At 35.7% G+C, this 22,035-nt stretch overlaps 1 pseudogene; it reads left to right on the forward strand.

Annotated features, from left to right (window-relative positions):
* Window positions 1-16,007: 16,007 nt before the first annotated feature.
* On the forward strand, window positions 16,008-16,127 carry LOC120608824 (uncharacterized; annotated as a pseudogene).
* The last annotated feature ends 5,908 nt before the right edge of the window (window positions 16,128-22,035 follow it).

Raw genomic sequence — 22,035 nt, forward strand, 5'->3', positions numbered from 1 at the left:
TCACGAAGGCTCTTACGTTCTCTTAATCCTGAAATCTGTTGGAAGCAATGGCATAATTTTCCCCTTAAGTCACCCAGAAATAATGTAAATGATAGAATGGGATATGTTAGGGTGGCAATAGCTTATAGAAGGCAAGGAAATGAGCTATGAATACTCATTAGATGTGAGACATCAGAATATAGAAGGTACAATTCTTGGATATTGAGTGAACACTGATGAGGGGGAAGGCATTGAGTAAGATGTAGAGATATAGTACAAGTCCTAGGATTCTTGTCTCAGACATTAGGAAGAAGATGGTGCCATTTTTCTGAAAAAAAGAAAAAAGAACTGTAGAGCATGCAAATTTACGAGAGAGGATAAATCATTCATCTTAAGTACATATAGATCACGGTAGTAGTGGAAGATGCAATGGCAGATATCCATGTGGCAGTTGAAATAAAAAATAAACAAAATAGAAAAAATATAAATAGACCACACAAGAAAAAGAATTGGTACAAAGTAGAACAAGAGAGTAGATACGATTTGAAAGTCATCAGTAGATGGAAGGCATTTAATGTTAAATTTAGATTAAGTCACACAGGGTCAACATGCAGTTTGAGAAGAACAGAAAGATGCGGAAAGAATCCTTGAGAATACCAAGAGTTGTGGCTTGGACAGAATTATAGGAGATTGGGAAGGCTTGGTCCAGATATATGAAGACAAACTGATGAGCCTAATGACGGCAAAACCAAGACAAGATAGAGTGTGTGAAAGAAGAGATAGTTAACAGTGTCAGGTGCTGCCGAAAGTTCAAATATGTAAGGACTGAAAATAAAATGTCGGATTCGGCAATTAGGAAATTATTGGTAACTACTGTGAGAGCAATTTCAGTTGGATGACAGGCAGAAAGCAGTTTTCAGTATGTTGAAGTGGAACTGGCAGGTGAGGAAGCCAGTTCTTCAGTGAGAAGAGATTAATTTTTTAAAAGTTTATCTATAAAGGCAAGGTAAGTTATAGGCTGTGTGACACAGAGAGGGCCTTTTTATTTTAACATGGCAGAATGGAGAATGAGTATTTACTGGGAGGTACAAACTGATAGAAAGAAAACCATTGATTTAACAAGATTCTTAAAGAATTAGGAAGAGATGGGATCCAAATTACAGGTAGAGTTATTTGTTTCAAATAAAATACTGTGAAATTGAAGGAAAATTGTTAAATGCAGAACCCAATTTGCAAGAGATAACAAAGGAAATTACTGCCTGATGCTCTCAATGTCCTCAATAAAACTGAAGTTACAACGGAAAGGATTTGGTACTAGGTGGCACAAGGAAGGGAGAATTGGGTTGGTGGAAAAGAAGCACAGAGCTCTATGGGGTGGGAGTCATGAAAAGGTGGAGAAGATGAGGATCTTCTATGTTCGATGTTGGCAGAGTTGATATTAAAAAAACTTAACTGATACAGCATGGATCCTGTCAATCAGAGTATACAGAACATAGTCAAGAATGTTGGGTTTGGGTCTTGGAAGCTCTCTCCGGGCTAGATATTAACCCTTCCGTGTGTCATTGGGAGGTTCAGTGTTCCCACAGTGAAGGCTTGGTTAGCTAAGTCAGTGAGCATGGGGAAGCTTCGCTATAGCGGTTATTTTTCAAATTGTATGCAGTAATTTTATTACTTTGATAATTAGTATGGTCATACTTGTATGTACTGACTCAATAACAGCCTTTGTTGTTGGCCAACGATAACAAAGAGACTCAATCGAGCCTGCATATTTCAGTTACAATCTGTTTCCTATTCCATATTGTAACTGCCAGGCTCACACTCTAGAACTTGTTAGTCAACTGTAGCATCAGCTCTGAATTTTATATTGCTAGCATTCCACTCTAGGACAAACATTTCTTGGATTTTTAGCATATTCCTTTTTGTATTCCCATTCCAAGATTATTGATCTACATTAGGATTTTAAATGCATTGGCTCTCCTATCTTTTCATCATTCACTCCCTCAACCCATGTCCTCACTTTCTTCCTACCCAGCTTAGATTCCATGACCCAGCATTTAAAAAAACAACAACAACAACGAAAAACCATATTTCCCTTCTCCCTCTCTCCCTCTGAAGAACTAACATGGTAAAACCCTTACTCCTATTAATCACAATCCCCTACCTACTTCTTCCTCTGTACTTGAGCAGCTAATCGTATTGGGAGGGAAAGCACAATCATGCTAATTTGTCAGAATTTTAAATCACAAATTCACTGAAGATTCTTACCATTGCTGGACAAACATACAGTATCTCCCTAATTCCTTAACTCTCTCACTCTACCTAACCACTAACCATGTCACATATCTCCCCCCTTTTCTGATGAAACTTTTAAAGCCCTCTTTTGCTTCTCATTTTCAGCTGATGCCTTTATTTCTCAATTCATTGATTACTCCACATGCTGTGGCAAAGACCGCATATAGTCAAATTAGCCTTGAAAATTTCTTAGAAGGTTCCACATTGGAAACTAACACATCCACTGTTAAGCAGTCTAATAGAACCAGTTTTTCCTCTAGCATAGACACTTTCCTCAGTTTCGTATTAGATAAAATATATAGCCTATATTTAAGTCCATATCATATGAAAAATATCGGTCTTCAGACATTATAATGATACTTTCCAAAGCTAGATGCTCACACTATGAGAGGTATATGGGAAGTGACTTCAGCTGGGGAAAGAACATATTTACCTCTCCTGTCTCATTTTCATTCGAGACATAAGCACTTTGATATGGTAGGACAAATGTTTATACTATATAAATTTGTATCTTTATAGCTTTTTAGTCTCTAATTTTTTTTTTGGAGAACAGGGGCTGCTTAGTGTGAAAATGTTAGTTCACATTATATAACAGATGTATCATGTGACCCCACTAAAAAATATGATGCATTTTATGCTTCTTGTTAAATTTGATAGTCTTATTAAGATGCTTAGCCCAGTCAGTGCCTGGCATATAGTAAACAATAAATGTTAGTTATTATTAGTAGTGGCATTAATATTCAAGAGTTTATGTTACAACCAAGTGGAGAGGACATGTGACTATAAAGATAAATGATGGCATATGATAAATACTTAACAATTATTATAGGTGCTTAGAGCAGAGAGAGATCACTATCAGATGCTTCCTCAGTGATTAAATTTGAAATGTGCATAAAAATGCATACAATTACAAGAACAAAGCTAGCATCTGTGAACCAACAGTTCAGATAAGATACAGGACAACATTAGAGATAATTTCTGAACCATTTCCAAAAAAATAAGCCACAAAATGAAAGTTTACATGCATATGCGTTATGGTTTTCAAGAAATATTTATCTTTATTATCTCATTTAATCGTCATGGGACTTAGTTGATGGAAGGGTAGGTATTCCTGTCTTCATTTTACTAATGAAGAAATTGTCCCTTGGAGAGTGTGACTTGCCTACCCTTCTTCACTCAGCGGTAGAGCCAGAAAAGAGCTTATACATAGTGGTTCTCATACTGAAAATCCAGAGCTCTATCCATTGTATTCTTTCTGTCTCTCCTGCTATGATGATTCAAAGAGAACAAAGTGTGCTGAGATAAGAACTACTGAGCTTAATATATTGCTTAAAGTACTTTGTTGTGTTGACAAAGTTCATTTAAAAAGAATGAGAAAATCTTTAAAAGTTGTGTAACCATCAATACTTTATTCTCTTAACTAGACATGCTGGTATCATCTTAATTCAAATATTTGTAAGCAGAAAAGAGATGCTCATTTTTATTCATGATGCTTTTCTTATCCCATCTGGCACAAGCAATTTCCTTTTGTGTGCCTTTAAACCATGTTATAAAAAAAAATTAATTTCACCCTGAGGGCTTTCACTATGAATCTCACAACTTTCATTCTGGTTATTTCTCATCATCAGTAACAAATTGTTCTTGTGGGGGGAATTGTCTTGTCAATTCTTCTAGTTTAGCCCATCAGATTTTCTATTAGGTGTTGCCACTAACAAATGCCTTTGGTTTTTCTTTTTCCAAAGTTGTTAGCAGCTATTATAATTATTTTATCATAAGAACATGGTTTGCATTGGTGTATATTTATTAATTGGAAAATTACCTTTTCAAATTAGTGTATAATGAGAATGATTATGTCTACTGTCACTTAGACAAGTGATAGATAGAAAGTCATTTCAACTAAATGTATGTGATTAATAATTTGAAACATAAATGTGTGTTTTATAATTGTTTAGCTGTACTTCTTGCAGTTTTCTTGATGATTTCACTAGATGATTAGAAAGATCTGCTGATGCATAACCTCAGCTTTCTAAAGGTCTTTGAGAGATGAAAGATAAAAAATAGAAAAGTGTTATTTTAGTAATTCTTTCTTAATTCACTACTCTAAGTAAGACACAGATTTGTTATCAGGGACATAAAGGTAGAAAAGGCATCACTCCTGGTCAGTCAAAAAATGTCACAATATCAATAACTCCTGTTTATTCAACATTGCATAAGGGGCAGAACTCTAGGTTTTTTCACAACGTACATAAATATTTTCTCATTTAAATCTCATACCAATCCAGGAAGGAAAATACACTGTAAAGAATGTGCAATTCATAAAATTTACTAAAGTTATAGACTTAGGAAGTATCAGGTGGATTCGAGATGTGGACTTCAGTCTTTCTCTCTCTATTCCTCTCTCTTCCTCTCACTACTCTGAGATAAGAGCCATAGCAATGGTGGAACCACCATGCTGTAGAAGTATGGTAGAGTCACTGCCTCACTATTTTTGGCCACTTCTACTCAGAAAGATCTGACTTTGAATGCTAATCAAAGAAAACTCCATACTCAGAGCTCACCATTTTTCTAACATACTCTGTCATTAGAATACCCTGGAAGCAATATCAGTGCCCATGGCATCCCCCTCCACAAATCACCAGGCATTGCTGAGGCTTTTGGTCAGAGTTTCCAGAGGTCATCATGTTCTGTGTAAGCCGAGAGCCATGGCCACTTAAATTCCCTCTGCAGTATCATATTTAGTCTTTAATTCAGACAGACAGACAGACAGACAGACACATTTTTTGCTTTAACTTTGTGCCAGGAACTGAACCAAGAGATAAATGAGAGATTAAATAAAACATGATACTTGACCTCAGAAGTTTTAAGGGAAAATACACTATAAGCTCTTGTTAATGAGGATGAATAGCATACTAGAAATTTATTTGGAGATAAATAGCATTTTTTTTTCTTATTACAAATGTCCAAAGACTAAACATTCTCAGATGTACAAGAATGTTCTGCCTTTGTTGCTTTGGGGTGGGGGACAAGAGATGAAGAACAGGAGAGGGACCTAAAAAATGTTTTAAAACTTAAAACAATTTCTAAAAATATTTATTAAAATTGAATTAGAGAGGCATCCCTTAGAAGTACAGACCAAAATGGACAGATTAGATTTACATCCTAATTTAATCTTATCAGTTTAAAACTGTGGTGGCAAATAATTTATCTACTTCTCTTAGATTCAGTTCCTTATCTGAAAAAAAAAATGTTAATAATGACATCTACAGTTTTCCTGTTGTATGTATGATGCTAGAATGAAATAATAAGTGTTACATGCTTAAGACTGTGTAGCACATATTGAGGGAGCATGTACACATGTCCTCATAGAATTAGTATTTAAAATTTCAGGACATTTACCTTCGTTGTGTAATTTACCTTCTGAGATTCTGACTCGTGTAAGATACAGGATATCAAGCTGTTTTGACCATTATTTAAGATAAATATATCTAATATTTATACATAAGGAGGGGAATAAGACATCAGAAATACTAGCTTGTGTATTCCTAGGACTGATGAAGTATCAGGATAATGCTGCTTTTTTGTGTTTTGGTTTTTTTTAATCATAGAGTTGTTATAAATTCAAGCGGGAAAACCTCACACATTCAATATAAGCCTATATTTACATGGACTAGACCAGCATGCTCCTATTTGCTGATGTGAGTGGGTTGTTATTTTGTAAATGCCTATGTCACTACTCTACTGTGGGTTTCTCACAGCAGGGACCATGACTTCTCTCCTTGACTCCTTAGTGCCTGACATATAGTAGGTGCTCATTAAGTGCTAGCTAAAGAGAAATTGATAACTTTTTACCTATTTAAACATTCTAAGTTTCTTTTTTTATGACATGTACATACAGGACATAATTTTAGTTTCTAATCACAACATAATAATGAGAATTACTGAGAAAAATCACACAACTGGGGAAATTGATGTAATTAATGTCATTTAAAATTCATCAGCACTATGATCACCAACCTCTAATAAATATTCACTTACATCGTCCAAACCTGCTCTATTTCTCCAAGAAGCTTGTTTTTTTTCCTATTCTTTACTCAGCTACTTATTTTTATTACTTTTCACATACCCCGACCACTTTATTCTGGTGACCTTGCCTCATAATTCACAGATAAAATAGAAGTCATAGTATGGAAAGCCCCTCCTCTTCCTGTCACTGAGTCAACAAACCTACCTGACTCTACACCTGTCTTCTACCCTTCAGATACAATGGAGAAGGTATGTCCCTCCCCACAGTGAGCTGACGTCATTCCTTCACACGCATTCCATGTCCCTTTGCCACTCACCGTTTCAAGGGCTTTCCTTCCTGATTAGTCTCCCTCTCTTCTGCATCATCAGTCTCTGCTTCTGTACTGAATTATTCCTAGAAGCATGCAAAGATTGTCCACTATCACCCATCTGTAAACAATATTTCTTTACTCCTCTTTCCCTGTTCCCTATGTCTCTGCTCCCTCTCATAGCCAAACTTCTTAGAAGAGATGTCAACACACACTGTCTATACTTCTTCTCCCAGCTATTTACTCTTCAGCTCATTGCTATTTAGCTTCCACCCCACCATTTCTCTAAAACTATTCTTGTTAAGGTCCTCAATGACCCCATGCTTTCTGTTCTCACCCTGCTTCTTGGAATCTACAATGCCACTTGACTTTTATTACAATACCACTGACTTTTCTCCTATCTCTGCTTATTCTTTATCAGTCTCCTTGGTTTTCCTACATTCTACCACCTTTTCTCTCTACACTCCCACATATATGTGTTAACAACTCCTTAGTATATATGTAGCCCAAACCTTTTTCTCTTCTATAACTCTATGAGTCTAAGTTCATGTAACATATAAACAGTGAAATGTATGTTTTTCCTTTAAGATTTATTCTTCTCTCTACCTTTCCTATTTCAATAAATGACATGACCACCACCCAACTGCTTAAGCCACAAATCTAAACATCATTTTAAATGCCTCCTCCTTGTTCATGTCTTACATTCAGTCTATCAACAAATACTTTCTATACTTTGAAAAGTAATCCCTTCCCTTTTTATTTCCCTGCCACCATCCTTCACCAGCTCACCATCATCTCCTACCTGGACAACTGCAGTAATTCTCCTACTAGGGCACTCTTATTTTCTTATTTTGCCCCCAGTTCTCAAAGCATTCTTCACGCATCAGCCAATAATCTTTTATAAAAACCCAATCATATTATGAGACTTCTCTGCTTAAAACCTTCCTATGTAATTCCACTTTATTTATAATAAATATAAATTGCTTATAATGGCCCACAAGGAACGTCATGATTGTGTTTACATCTCCCAGGTCATCTCAGCCATTCCCTGCCTTGCTCACTATAGTTGAACCATGTAGGACTTCTTTCGATTTATGAAACGACAAAACTCATTCCCCAAAATGCTCTCCCTCTTGCTCTTCATATGGTTAAATGCTTTATATCCTCTAATACTGCTTTCTCAGAGAGAAAATTGAAACATTAACTTACCATCTTACCAAGCAGCATTTCTCATTTCCTATTAATTATCATGAAAACATCCTTCATAGGATTTTTTTCATTTGTCATAGTCATTGGTCATATGCATCAGTTGACTTCCCTGTTGCCAATCCAATAATTATTTCTTAATGTTCTTCTTGCTCACTTTACCAGCAGCATTTGACTGAGTTTGTTGATCCCTCTTCCTTGAAATATCTTACTTACCTTTCAGGCAGTGGTATACTGGAGCCCACTTTGCAAGAGACGACTGTTAAATTTTTGGAATTTTGCAAGCCTATTGTTGAATAATTCACAACTTAAAATCGGCCATGGTGGAATTATTGATACCACAGTAATTGGCAAGCTCTACAAATCAGGGCCTTTATTTTGAGACAGACGTTTTTAAACATTTACCATCACACCATTGACTCCAGGACATTGCCCTTTTAGTTCTTCTGCTTTGCAACATTTTCTCGATCTTTCAACACTGGAGGACCCCAGGGCTCTCAGTTCTTGAACCTCTTCTCTTTTTTTTATCTCTCCTCGTTCTCCAGGAGATCTCACCCACACCCATGGTTTTTAATACCGTCTACTTGTTGATGACTCCAAAATTTATCTCTAGCCTGATTTTCTGCCAAAACTCAAATTCCACTTATCCAACTACTTTGTTAACATCTTCACTCCAGTGTCAAAACAAGCATTTAAAACTTAAGATTCTGAAACCAAATATTTGGTTTGCCACCCCTCCCTTAAATATGCCCCTTCAAGAGTCTTCCCCCTGTCTCTAGCCAAAATCTTGAAGTTTTCTTGACTTTTTTAGATTTTACACCCTATATCCAATCTTTTCCAATCTATATCCAAGTCTTTTTTGATTCTACCTTCAAAATATAGCCTAAGTCTGACCATTTCTCACCATTTCTTAACTTTAAAGCATTATAATTTCTTGTCAAATTTTTTTCAGTGGCCTCCTAACTAGTACCCCATTCCACCCTTGCCTGTGAACAATCTATTCTTCACTCATCAGCATTAAATATCCTCATGGCTTTCTGCTTCATTTAGTGCAAAATCTGAAGTGATCACTAGGACCCATAAAGCCTTATGCAGTCTGGCCTCTGTTATCTGTCTGACCTTGTTACTTCCACTGTTCTTACCATTCCCCAGGCTCCAGACACACTGGTCTCATTGCTGTTCTTGCAAGTTCTAAGAACCCTCCTCTGCACCTACTGTCTGCTCAGACTAGAATATTCACTGACTGAACGCCTACAGGGTTTATTTCCTTCAGTTCTTTACTTAAATGTCACTATCAGAAAAGACTTTCATAGTCACCCCCAAATACTTTTATTTTTATTTTATAGCCTTTATCAAAATATGCCATATTAACATACTTATGTGTTTATTGTGATTCCCTCCATTACAAAATAAGCTCCAAGAGGGCAGAGCCTTGTTCTGTTCTAATTACTGCTGATTCCCCAACTCTTAGAACCATGCCTGTGTGACCCTTAGTAATACTTATTGAGTAAATAATGAATTAATTTTTTTGTTTACTTGTTTACTTTATTCTGAGTTAAAGGTTCCAGCTCCATAAGAGCCTACCAAAAATATTATGTACCTAAATTATCACAGAAGCTATTGATAAACCTCTAATAAATTGCTTGATACTTCCACTCAATTTCCCCAACAGAACTGAACTCAAGAAGTCGAAATGCGTCTTTCTGATTTTGCTATTTCCATAAGAGCAATTTGATCCTTTCAGTCCTGCAAATTTAAATATTTAAAGCCTCCTTTCACTTTTTTTCTTCTACTTTATTGTTAGGTCATATCAATAGGTGCCAGATTTTAAATTATTACTTCTGAAGACTCTTTGCCTCTTTCTTTCCATTCCCATTTTCATCATACTAGTTCAGACTTTCTAATTTGAACTGTTTTAGTCATCTTCTCACTATTCTCTCAGTCTTTACCTCTGAGTGTATTTTTAATCACATTAACTAATTAATCACTGTGACTCATAGCTCTTGCACTCGAATCTTTACTATATAAAATTATCTATTTTAGCTACATTGACCATATAAATTATTATCCAAACAGGGACACTTTTGAGAGTGTAAAGGGCACTATTATTAATTACATTGGGATAGCAGGTATGGGCCAGAACTGTTTAGGCAAACCAAGATATATGGTCACCTTGACTTTTACAGGGACTGTTGGGTGCATATGCAACAATCATTCCTCCCTTCCTTCTGAAAGAAAAGCTATTTTTTCTAGCATCTACTCCTCCCTGACATGATTTAGTGATATAAATTCAATCATCTTAGCCCACATGGACATTCCACTCCTTTCGTTAGTATTTAATTTAGGAAGGAGCATGTGATCTAATTTTAGCCTGTGAAAGGTGAGAAGTAGTCTGCCAGGGAAATGGATTTCTGAAAAGTGTTTCTACACACATATAAATGCAGTTCTTATTCTTCTGCTGATTGATGTCTTGTCTGCATTTAATGTCTGAAACTACCATAGGCAGCTTGTGATTATGAGGTAGCTAGAAGAAGACAAAGTTGACATCCTAGCTTCAGCAGAGAAAAAAATAAAAAGAACTTGCTTCTTTGATGATATCATTGAGATATTGAATTAACCAAAAGCAGGGTACTATTCTGCTTGTGTGGGATAATAAATTTTCCTCTTTATTTAAATAAGCTGAGGCAGAGTTTTCAATGACTTTCTGCTGAAAGCATTCCCACTTGATGCAAGCTAAATACAAATCTTTCTCTCTCTGGTTTTTAAGATTTTTTATCTTATTGCCCATTCCCCAACTACAACCTCTTTCAATATACTTCACTTTTAAGCCTAACTGGAAGACTACAATCTCCTTTCGGAAATATTTTTTGACTTCTCGTGACCATTTCTTTGCATAGGCCGCCCCTTATTTCAGAAGTACCTTCTGTTCATTTCTGCATGCTAAAATCTTTAGTATCCACTCATCTCAGATCTTATCTCCCCATAAAGGATTTCTAATTCCTGACATAGTTCTTGTCCTTTTTCTTTCAAACCCATGTTGCAATGAGTTCATACTTCTCTCATGACACAGATTTGACCTCCATCCTATAGTATTATTCAAAATCTTCCCCCTTATACTTACTCTTCTCTGTATGCTTTAAATACCTGATACATGGTTTTGCATATGCAGGAAATATTTCTTAAGTTGAATTGTGAAAATATTCACTATCTGTAGTTATTAGTAAGTTAAGTAATATTTTCTTATAATTTGCAAAGTGTCAAACTTAGAACAGTTGAGCTTCTGTCCTCAAATCACTAATTTAGGATAAAAAAATAGGAAAAAAATGAGTATCTAATGATTAACACTTTTTTGATTGACAAACACACGCTGCAAATAATGAATACTTCTTTTGCACACATCTGTACTAAGTAACTAGTTGGCCAAAGTGATTATTTTATTGTTAGTGTTTTTCTACAATATATATCAGACACTTTAAAGAGATAAATGAAAGTTTGCCCTACACAATGCCAATTTTTTTTATTGAATTAAAAAGAATAGGAAATACAGAAACATGTATCAGTTTCCGGTAATACTTCTTACTCAAGAGAAACGCCTCTGGTTTAGCATGTTAATATTTCAAACAGTCTTGAAATTCTACTATTCCTGTTCCAGTTCCTTTGTTTTAAAAAACTGAATTTAGCAAGAGAGAAAGGGAAGGAGAGGCATGAAAGGATTTAAACCTATCTAGTGCCTAATATATGCCACATAATATATTAAGAGCTATGTGTACATTTCCTTATTTTACCCTCAGAACAATCCCACAAGATAGATATTTTATCTGCAGTTTACTAATGAGAAATCTGAGGCATAGAATTGTGTTTACAAATACAGTTATTAAATGATAGAGCCAGGGTTTGAATCCAGGTATTGGTTAACTAAACCCAGATCACCTTCACCAAAAACATAGGCAACTTAATATTTGGATTAAAGGTCAAAAATTATGTTTAGTAATATGAATTTATAAGATGAAAACTGAACTCACAAGTTAAGAGAAGCAGCAAATGCCCATAAATAATATAATATAAAGAAAAATCCTATAATATCATACGGAGTACAGAATTGAAATGCTAAAGTATCTGAATTTAGATTTCCCTAAAGGACTTGGGTGTGGGTAGATTATTCACAAAATGGGTATAGACAGCACAAGAGAGAGTGCAGAGTGAGATAGGAAAGGGCAAAACACCAGTAAATAGTCTTAGCAAATAGATATGATGGGCGACTGATGCTTAATCCCATTGGGATTTAGGTGGAGTGTATTTCACAATTACTCCACCAGGGGATAGGAAGCTGGGATAGTTACCTATCCACTACCATCTCTTGTTTAAGGATTATCCCTGAGGGGCAGTGGTGGGGGCAGGGAGTAAATCCCTAACACTTCAGGGCTTCCTTGTACTTCTGACACGGGCACTGGAGAAAGCTCTATGGCAGAGAAGCAGAGATGTGAGCACTTGAGATGGGAAATTGTCAGACTGCACATGCACAGGACCTGTCCACAACCAGAGGGGAAGCGAGTGAGCAACAACACAGTCAGCCACATGTGGGAATGTAAAGAAGAGACTGTTGAAGGAATATTGAGGGTATCGGGGTAGGCATCAGAGAGGAGATGACATGAATGGGCTTTGAAGGATGAACAGAATTTAACTCAGCTAGGTGTGGCAAGAAAAGTAGAGTTGAGTTTTGTTCAATTTCAGTTGACCTCAAAAGTCAAATTGAAAACTACAAGCCATTTGTCCCACCATTCCCTACCACAATTCCAAACCCTCCCTTATTTTATCTACTGATTTTCCATAGCAGTTATAAACATACTATGTTATTTACTTATTTGTTATATTTATTGTTTACTGTCTATACTACTCATCTTCACTAGAATATAAGTTTCAGTAGGATAGGACTATTTGTTTCTTTTATGCACAAATGTATGCTAACTGCTGAGAACAGGGCCTGGCGCTTCAGAGTTGTTTAATATTTGTTAAATGAAATAATGAGCCTGATCATTCAGCTCTTGAGTTACTGGATGGCTATCTCTAAGTTTAATGACAATGGAGAATCTGAATGGAAAAGAAGAATTAATGAATTCTGTGTGGGGCCCACTTGAATCTGAGGTACCTATGAGACATCCCAGTCATGTTTCAATACAATGAGAAAGGAGAAGGGCAGGAACTGATGCTCGATTGGCACTCTGTTTTCATTTTTTAACTTGATATTCAGATCATACATTTGGTACATTTTCAAGGATCTTTTTCCTTAGGAAATCATCTATATTTATGGTATTAATATACTCTGGCAGGCACAATAATCTCACATTTTTCTGGCATCATCTATCCTTAAGGGCCTCTAGGCTTTTGTGCTGAAAAGTTATTTCTCATATAGTTTTGCATTTACTTCTTTAAACTGAGAACATCTGTCCCAGGAGCTGATTCTGTTTGGCGGCTCCCACTCAGTCAGTTGGACCTTTAACATCACTACTAAACTCATGAATCTGCTTTCCCTGGGACTCACTCTTCTGCCCTAATATCTCACAAAATTTTCCTCCAACAATGGGTTGTACTATGACATACAGTCTTTAGAGGTAGACACTGTCCTTTGATTTTGTCTCACAGGCAGTCTTACAAGCAAGATTATCTATTTTATAGCTAGAACTGACACTTATGCTGGATGATCAGACAGAAGGAATAAAGTTTCCCAATGTGGTAGCCAACATCTGCTTCTGACATTAAGTTTACACTTGTTTCACCCTAATAAAATGAAATTCAGTTACAGACATACCTCAGAGATACTGTGGGTTTAGTTCCAGACCACTGCAATAGATCAAATATCGCAACAAAGTGAGTCCCACAAAGTTTTTTGTTTCCCAGTGCATATAAAAGTTATATTTATAATATGCTATAGTCTACTAAGTGTGCAACAGCATTATATAAAAAATATACATACCTTAATTTTAAAATACTTTATTGCTAAAAAATGCTGACCATCATCTGAGCCTTCAGCAAGTCTTAATCTTTTTGCTGGTGGAGGGTCTTGCCTCAATGTGGATGGCTGCTAACTCATCAGGGTGGTGGTTGCTTAAAGTCGGGGTAGCTGTGGCGATTTCTTAATATGCAACAGTGAAGTCTGCCACATCAATTGACTCTTCCTTTCATGAATAATATTTCTCTGTAACATGTGATGCTGTTTAATAGCATTTTACTTACAGTGGAACTTCCTTTTCAAAATTGGAGTATATTCTTTCAAACCCTGCCACAGCTTTACCAACTAAGTTTATGTAATATTCTAGATCTTTTGTTGTCATTTCAGCAATCTTCACAGCATTTTCACCAGTAGCAGATTACATCTCAAGAAACCATTTCCTTTGTTCATCCAAAAGAAGCAGCTCCTCATTTGTTCAAGTTTTATCGTAAGATTGCAGCAATTCAGTCACATCTTCAGGCTCTACTTCTATTGCTAGTTCTCTTGCTATTTTTTACCTTATCTTTAGTTACTTTTGCCACTGAAATCTTGAAACCCTCAGAGTCATCCATGAGCATTAGAATCAAATTCTTCCAAAATCCTTTTAACTGATGTCGATATTTTGACCTTTTGTTCTTCCTGTGAATCGTAAATGTTCTTAAAGGCATCTAGAATGGTGAATCCTTTCCAGAAGGTTTTCAATTTACTTTGCCCAGACTGATCAGAGGAATCACTAACTATGGCAGCTCCAGACTTACAAAATGTATTTCTTAAATATTAAGTCTTAATAGTTGAAATTACTCCTTGATCCGTAGGGTATAGAATTGATGTTGTGTTAATAGGCATGAAAACATTACTCTCATTGAAAGACTCCATCAGAGCTCTCAGGTGACCAGGTACATTGTCAATAAGTAGTAATATTTTTAAAAGAATCTTTTTTGCTGAGTTGTAGTTCTCAACAGTGGGCTTAAAATAGTCACTAAACCATGTTGTAAACATACGTGTTGTCATCTGGGCTTTGTTGTTCTATTTATAGAGCACAGGCAAAGTAAAGTTACCATAATTCTTAAGGGCCCTAGGATTTTCAGAATAGTGAATGAGCACTGGCTTCAACATAAAGTCACCACCACCTGCATTAATTGACCTTAACAAGAAAATCAGCCTGTCCTTTGAAGCCCTGAAGCCAGTCATTGACTTCTCTTTAGCTGTGAAAGTCCTAAATGGCATCTTCTTCCAATATAAAGCTGTTTCGTGTAGATGGAAAAAATGTTTTTTTTGGTGTGGCCACCTTCATTATCTTCACTAGATCTGGATTACTTGCTAAAGCTTCTAAATCAGCACTTGCTGCTTTACCTTGCATTTTTATGTTATGGAGATGGCTTCTTAAACTTCATGAATCAACCTCTGCTAACTTCAAACTTTTCTTCTGCGGCTTCCTCACCTCTCTCAGCCCTCATGGAATTGAAGAGAATTAGGGCCTTGCTGTGGATTAGCTTTGGCTTAAAAGCAATGTTGTGGCTGTTTTAATCTTTTATCCAGACCACTAAAACTTTCTCCATATAAGCAACAAGGCTCTTTCACTTTCTTATCATTCATGTTTTTACTGAAGAGCACTTTTAATTTTTTCCAGATTTTTTATTTTGCATGTTTGGTTAGAGACCTAACTTTCAGCCCACTCAGCTTTTGACATACTTTCCTCACTAAGCTTAATCATTTCTAGTTTTTGATTTAAAATGAGAGATGTATGACTCTTTCGCTTGAACACTCAGAGGCCATTGTAGGGTTATTAATTGGCCTAACTTCAATAGTTTTGTGTCTCAGGGAATAGGAAGGCCCAAGGAGAGGGAGAGAGACAGGGAGCTGCCTGTCAATAGAGTAGTCAGAACACTCACAACATTAATTGACTAAGTTCTCCATCTTATATGGATGTGTTTTGTGGCACCCCAAAACTATTGTAATAGAAACATTAAAGATCACTAATCACAGATCATCATAATGCATATAATTATGGAAAAGTTTGAAATATTGCAGGAATTATTAAATGTGACACAGAGACACAAAGTGAGCAAACCCTGTTGGAAAACTGGTGGTATTAAACTAGCTTTACAGAGGGTTGCCACAAACCTTCAATTCGTAAATAAATGCAATATCTGTAATGTGCAAGAAAGCAAAGGTCAATAAAATGAGGTATGCCAAATTGTGAAAATTTTTGTGTCTACAGCCATGCCACCCTGAATTAAGCCCAATCCTGTCTGATCTCAGAAGCTAAGCAGGGTCAGACCTGGTTAGTGCTTGGATGGGAGACCACCTAGGAAGACCAGGTGCTGTAGGTGTAAAAAATAATTTAAAAAAAAAGAGAGAAAATTTTTTGTTCTCATTTTTATGTTAATGAAAAGAAATGGTTTGTTAAGCAAATTAATAGAGGGAAACCATTGTGAACCGAATGCTTACAGTTTATAACTAATTCAAAAAAGAAATTACTTTCAAGCAAGCTCAAGTACTTTAGAAGTATCATTTACATATAAATACCTGGGATGATAGGCTAATTACAATTGCTTTTATTTGTTCATTAAACCCATTTCTCTAAAACATTCTCTTGAACTACATTTTCATATTCTATCATCTAGTTTCCTTGAAAGTAAAACAATTGAGTTTTTTAATATTCAGTAATTGAGGTTTGTCACTAATTATGCTTCCAGCAGTGCATTTACCAGCTATGAAGCAACATTATCAGAATAAAATGTCAAAATTCCAGAGGTAAGTCTCAACACCAAGAAATTCCAGGTTTTATAGGGTTGTTTGAAAAGAAAGTATAGACACTGAGTGGATATGATTATGCCAGGAGCTGCAAATTCTTCTCTTGGACAATGGGAAAGCCATAGCTATGTAAAGCAATTCTTTCAAAGAACCCTTTGCCCTTAGGTGATAGAGGAGCAAACATAAAAATTTACCACCCCTTGATGACTTTCTCCACGTGTCTCATTGCCTGACCACTGATGTTTCTATTGCTTATCTTACATTGCACACTCTAATGTCTTTTTATCCTAATAATTACAATGGCTAAAAGGCACCTTTTATGAATATTATGTGGCTCTATTCCTCTTTCCAATTCTGATTATTCCTCTACTTCAGCCAGAAGTCCTCCATTTTCATTTACTTAACATGAGATTGAAGAAAGAACATGAAAAACATGTCTTTAGTGTTTGTCCTAGTAATCAATGTGATGCTTTTAGTTTTTGCATTTAACTGTGATATACCTATATAATACCACCCTAGGGTATATAGATGCAGAGAATGAATTTTTCTACTAAGAATAGTTATTGATACCAATTTTCCTTTGCTCACAATTTTTTTTATTCTACGAAGATAATTATCGCGAACTGAAGAACAGATGGGAAATAGAAAGGCATATCGAGGGCAGTTATTGACTCCTACTCTAGGGTGAAATTAGAGGACTGCAAATGGGTCAGGCTCATCCATGGCTGATTAGTTGGGTCTATGCCCAGATTAGCTCCAGCATCTACTAAACACTGAGCAAGGGAATTCAGTTGTTTGGGTTTGGTTTAAACTCTCTTCTGTGCACTGGCACAGATGAGACATGGTAATATCATGACTCCAACATAACTTCTAGCATCAGGTCCCCACTTTTGAGTCAGCAAAGAGCCACCTTGCCTTCTCTTCTTTCATCAGGGAACAAATTTTCTCATATGACCCCTACCTTCCACACACTTTTTTGGCCACAATCAGGTTATATGCTCACTCCTTCACCATCTACTAACATAGGGAGATGTTAGTGAATAGTTTAGCTTAGATTATTCATGCATAATTTCATGAATTTAGCATGCTACCTATTAAATAAAATCATGCTTTTCAAAATAAAAGGAAAGTGGATAAGGACTATGATTAGTAAGCAACCAAAATCGGCTACATCCAGAAATCAAGAAATATCAAAATGGTAGCTGTCCTCCAGATCGAAAATAAATAAAAAGAAAGAGAAATAAATGTTTAAACAGTGACATACATCTCTTCATTTTTAGGAAGGTTCTTCTAACACTCATTGTGAAAGAGGTTTTTGCTGAAATTTGTATTGAATTCCCGTTAGTTATATTTGCATAAAAATATAGAGGGATAGATCAAGATAGTATTACTTTTTTTATGTTTAAACATGGAAAGCACATGCATATAGATGTATCTAATCTTACTTTAAATAGACACCACAGTTCATCTCATGACATACCTCCACGGGTCAGGCATAGTGCATGCAAATAATTATTTGATTTCCATATGACTGGTCATCATTTTGTATTCAATTTAGAAGTATAACCTCTCACATTCTGATGTATGTTTGCGTATACTGCTACCATCCGCCCATTTTATAATCACGGCAAGACCGTGATTATAAAACAATAGTCAGTGGTAGCCAAACAAAGGATAGATGGAACCAAACAAAAAGGGAAGAGAATATCACAGCCCTTAAAAAGGCCAAGTTTCAAAATGCATGATCTCTGTACACATTCTGAATGTCAATATGTGTTTGTTTTTTTTTTACTTGGCCCTAGGTTGAAATTCAATTTCTGTTTTTTAGCAATATGTTATATTGTAAATTATTTTACTTTCATGTAAAGCATTGAACATATCAGACATCCTTGCACATAGATTGTAAATAACAATAAACAATTATATACCAAAAGGCTTAAGTTTCTTATAGCAAATTAACGGTATAATCCACCAAATGTCTCTTACCCCCAGTTATTTTTCTTCATGCACATTCATTCCTCTTGGGTCTGTCTGTTCTAAAATTTACGCTGATAATGAGCTTTTAAACACTGATTTTATATGACACAGGGTCATATTTGAAAGCTTTTTATCAAAATAACTGGAGATGTAATCTTAAAATACACCTCATCAGTGCAGCTGTCTTTAATCTCTGGGGATAAATAGTGACAAATGAGGCTTAGTTTTTGACTTGTTTAGCTGCTGCTGAAAGAGTGGATGTTTTAATGGAGCTTTTAAGTGGATAATAGACATGCAGTGAGCATTCTGAGGTATGATAATGAGCTCTATGTATGGATGCAGGACTATATTTTTCAATGTGTTTCTGCACAAGAATTTACAATTTATAAAAGAATCAGAAGTCTATTTACATGGCCACTGGGATGTGTGCTAAATTTCCTTATGCATTTAAATATCCCTATTTTCACACCCGCTACAACCATTATTTAGTTTGCAGATTCATTAAACTATATAATGTGTTCTTATTAACTGCCAAAGAAATCATGTCAAATTAGGTGTGGATTTTTATTACTTAAAAAAGTAGCACACAATAATGCGACATGCTCAAAATATTTGAATCACAAAATGAGGAGGAAAAACTTTGGATAAAAATCAAGCCTTCAAATTAATATATTTAATGTACTCCAATTATAGGAAACACTAGCTACATTTCAGTATTGGTTTGATGAAAGCAAATCTAGATTCTCTAATTGCTGAAAGTTGACAGACCACATAAATGATTACAACCAGAATATTGGAGCCATGGAATCCTGAAAAAGAAACAGAAACTCTTGCTCTTGCAAATCTCAATGTGGTTAGTATAGAAGAAAGATAAAATAGAGGTAAAAGTAAAAGAGCTTGGGTGCTCTGACAATAAAATAGCATGGTTTCCTAATAAAACCAACAATTGATTGCCTACACATAAGAATGCGAAAACACATGTACAAGAACGAGGAATTTTATAATGCCTTATATTTCTCATTAGATGTACCCTACAAAGTGTGGGAACATGGTATTCTTGAAATAATATGGACTTCAGTGCCGACAAATCTGAATTCTTGTCCTATGTATGTCACTTCCTACTTATATGATTGTGGGTAGACCACATGTCATCTTTATTCTATGTTCTTCTTATTAAAATGTGGCAGAGTATGTACTTCTAACTCAACTGATGAGCTGACTTCTATTTATAACCTTACGGAGTCAAGATATTCTGAAAGGCCCTATTAATACTAAACAATTAGGTATTGTATGTATATATATATGTATATATATATATATGCTTTTTAAAGCAGTACAGTACTCACAGGAAATAAAAACATTCAGTAGTCACCCCCTAAAACAATTTTAAATGGAACTAAAACCAAGAGATTTGATTGCCTCAAGGACAAATTCCAGTATTAGAGCTGCTGTCGGAAGATCATACATTAAACCAGCCATAAAATATTTGCAAATCAAATCTAACAATATGCAAAATATACGTAAAAATATATAAAAATGATAAGATATATGCAATTAGGTGACCATATTAACAGACTAAGTACGAAAAACTATATGATTATCTCAATAGATGTAGAAAAAGCATTTGCCAAACTTCCACATTCTACAAAAAAAACTAGGAATAGAAAATAATTTCCTTAACAGGGTAAAAGACACTTAAAAATAAACCTATAGCTATTTAATGGTGAGAGACTGAATGCTTTGCTTCTAGGCTTGGGAAGAAAGCAAGAATGTACTCTCTGATCACCCCTAACCAACATGGAACTACAAGTAATGACTAGTGCAAAAAAGCAAGAAATAGAAATAAAAGACTGATTGACTGGATTGGAAAAATGTATTCACAGAAGACATGCTTGTCTATTTAGAAAATTCCAAAGAAATCTATGAAAATACTTCTAATAACTAAATGAGTTTAACAAGATCATAAGACACAAGGTCTACATACAAATATCAAACATATTTCAAAATACTAGCAATGATGAGACAGGCACAGTATAAATGTTCCCATTCCAAAAGGCAGAAATGAGAAGGAAGAAAGGAGTGATGGATTCCAGTAAGCCCAAAAACTAGCGAGGCTAACTCCTTTAGACCTTAAGGCTCAAGATACCTCTCTGTGGTTTGAGGCTCACCCTTTCTGGCCTGCTGGGGTGGCAACATCACCTCCGTGGCTTTGTTTGGAAGTCATCTGGCTTGTTGAGGTGGTGTCCCTGATCTCTGAATCACCCATGCAGTCCGTCTTCTTTTTTCTTGAAGGATAGACCAAGTTCACAGCCAAATACCTCTCTGGTCCAGTCTTGTAGGGTCTAAGAAGTCCAATAACCTTCTTTCATTTTGTTCCACATCCTCCATCTTCTTTAGTTAAAGCTGGCAAGTGTCTTTGCTGGTATCATCCCATTTCTATTCGTGGCCTCTGTTGAGATGGCTGATTAGATCCGTGGTTCACACTCACACTTAATCTCATCAAAAGTCAATCAGACATACCCTTGGTGTTCTCATTTTTTGTAATATGGACAGACTGAAAACTTTCCAACTCTCCAAGTTCTGATTCCTTTTTGCTAAACAATTCCATCTTCAATTTATCACTCTCTTGTCACATTTTATTGTAAGTAGTCAAAAAGAACCAAGCTGCTTCTTTAATACTTTGCTTAGAAATCTCCTCGGCTCAAAATCCAATTTATTGCTTTCAAGTGCTGTCTTCCAGAAAACACCAGAACATAAGCAAGATTCAGCCAAATTCTTTGCTACTTTAAAACAGGGATTGCCTTTTCTCCGTTGTCTAATCCATTCCCCATCTCCATCGGAGACCTAATCAGAATGGCCTTTACCATTTATATCTCTACTAACATTCTGTACATGATTATGAATGCATTTTTAAGAAGATAGAAGCTTTTTCCAAAGCTCTCTTTCTGTTCTGAGCCCTCACCAAGATTGTCTTTAAAAATCTCTATATGTCAGTGTTAGATTTTTCTAGCATACACCTTAAAACTCTTCTAGCTTCTACTGATTATCCAGTTCCAAAGCCACCCCCACATTTTTAGGTATTTGTTACAGTGGAACCCCACTTCTCAGTACCAATTGTTGGCTTAGTTCTAGTTCCCATCATGGGAGCTCTACTCCCATGACCTCATTCAAACCTAACTACTTCCTGTAGGCCCCACCTCTCAGCACCATCACATTGGTGATTAGGAATTCAACTTATAAATTTAGGAAGGATACAGACATTCAATCCACAGCACTACCATAAAACTTATGAAACTGTACTGTTATTGCCTGTTCATTTTTCTGCCTTTCCTATTAGACTGTGAAACAAGATTTTGGCCAGCTTTGCAGTTGTATTCTATGCATCTAGCAGTGACAATGGGCCCCAAATAAATATTTATGGAACAGAAGGAATTAATGTGTTGAATAGAGATATATTTTTTTAATTTTTGTAATAGAATGTTTTCAGTTTTGTTAATGCCTCTCAAA

Source organism: Pteropus medius, unplaced genomic scaffold, assembly GCF_902729225.1.
Source record: "Pteropus medius unplaced genomic scaffold, Ma_sr-lr_union100, whole genome shotgun sequence".
Classification (NCBI taxonomy): Eukaryota; Metazoa; Chordata; class Mammalia; order Chiroptera; family Pteropodidae; genus Pteropus; species Pteropus medius.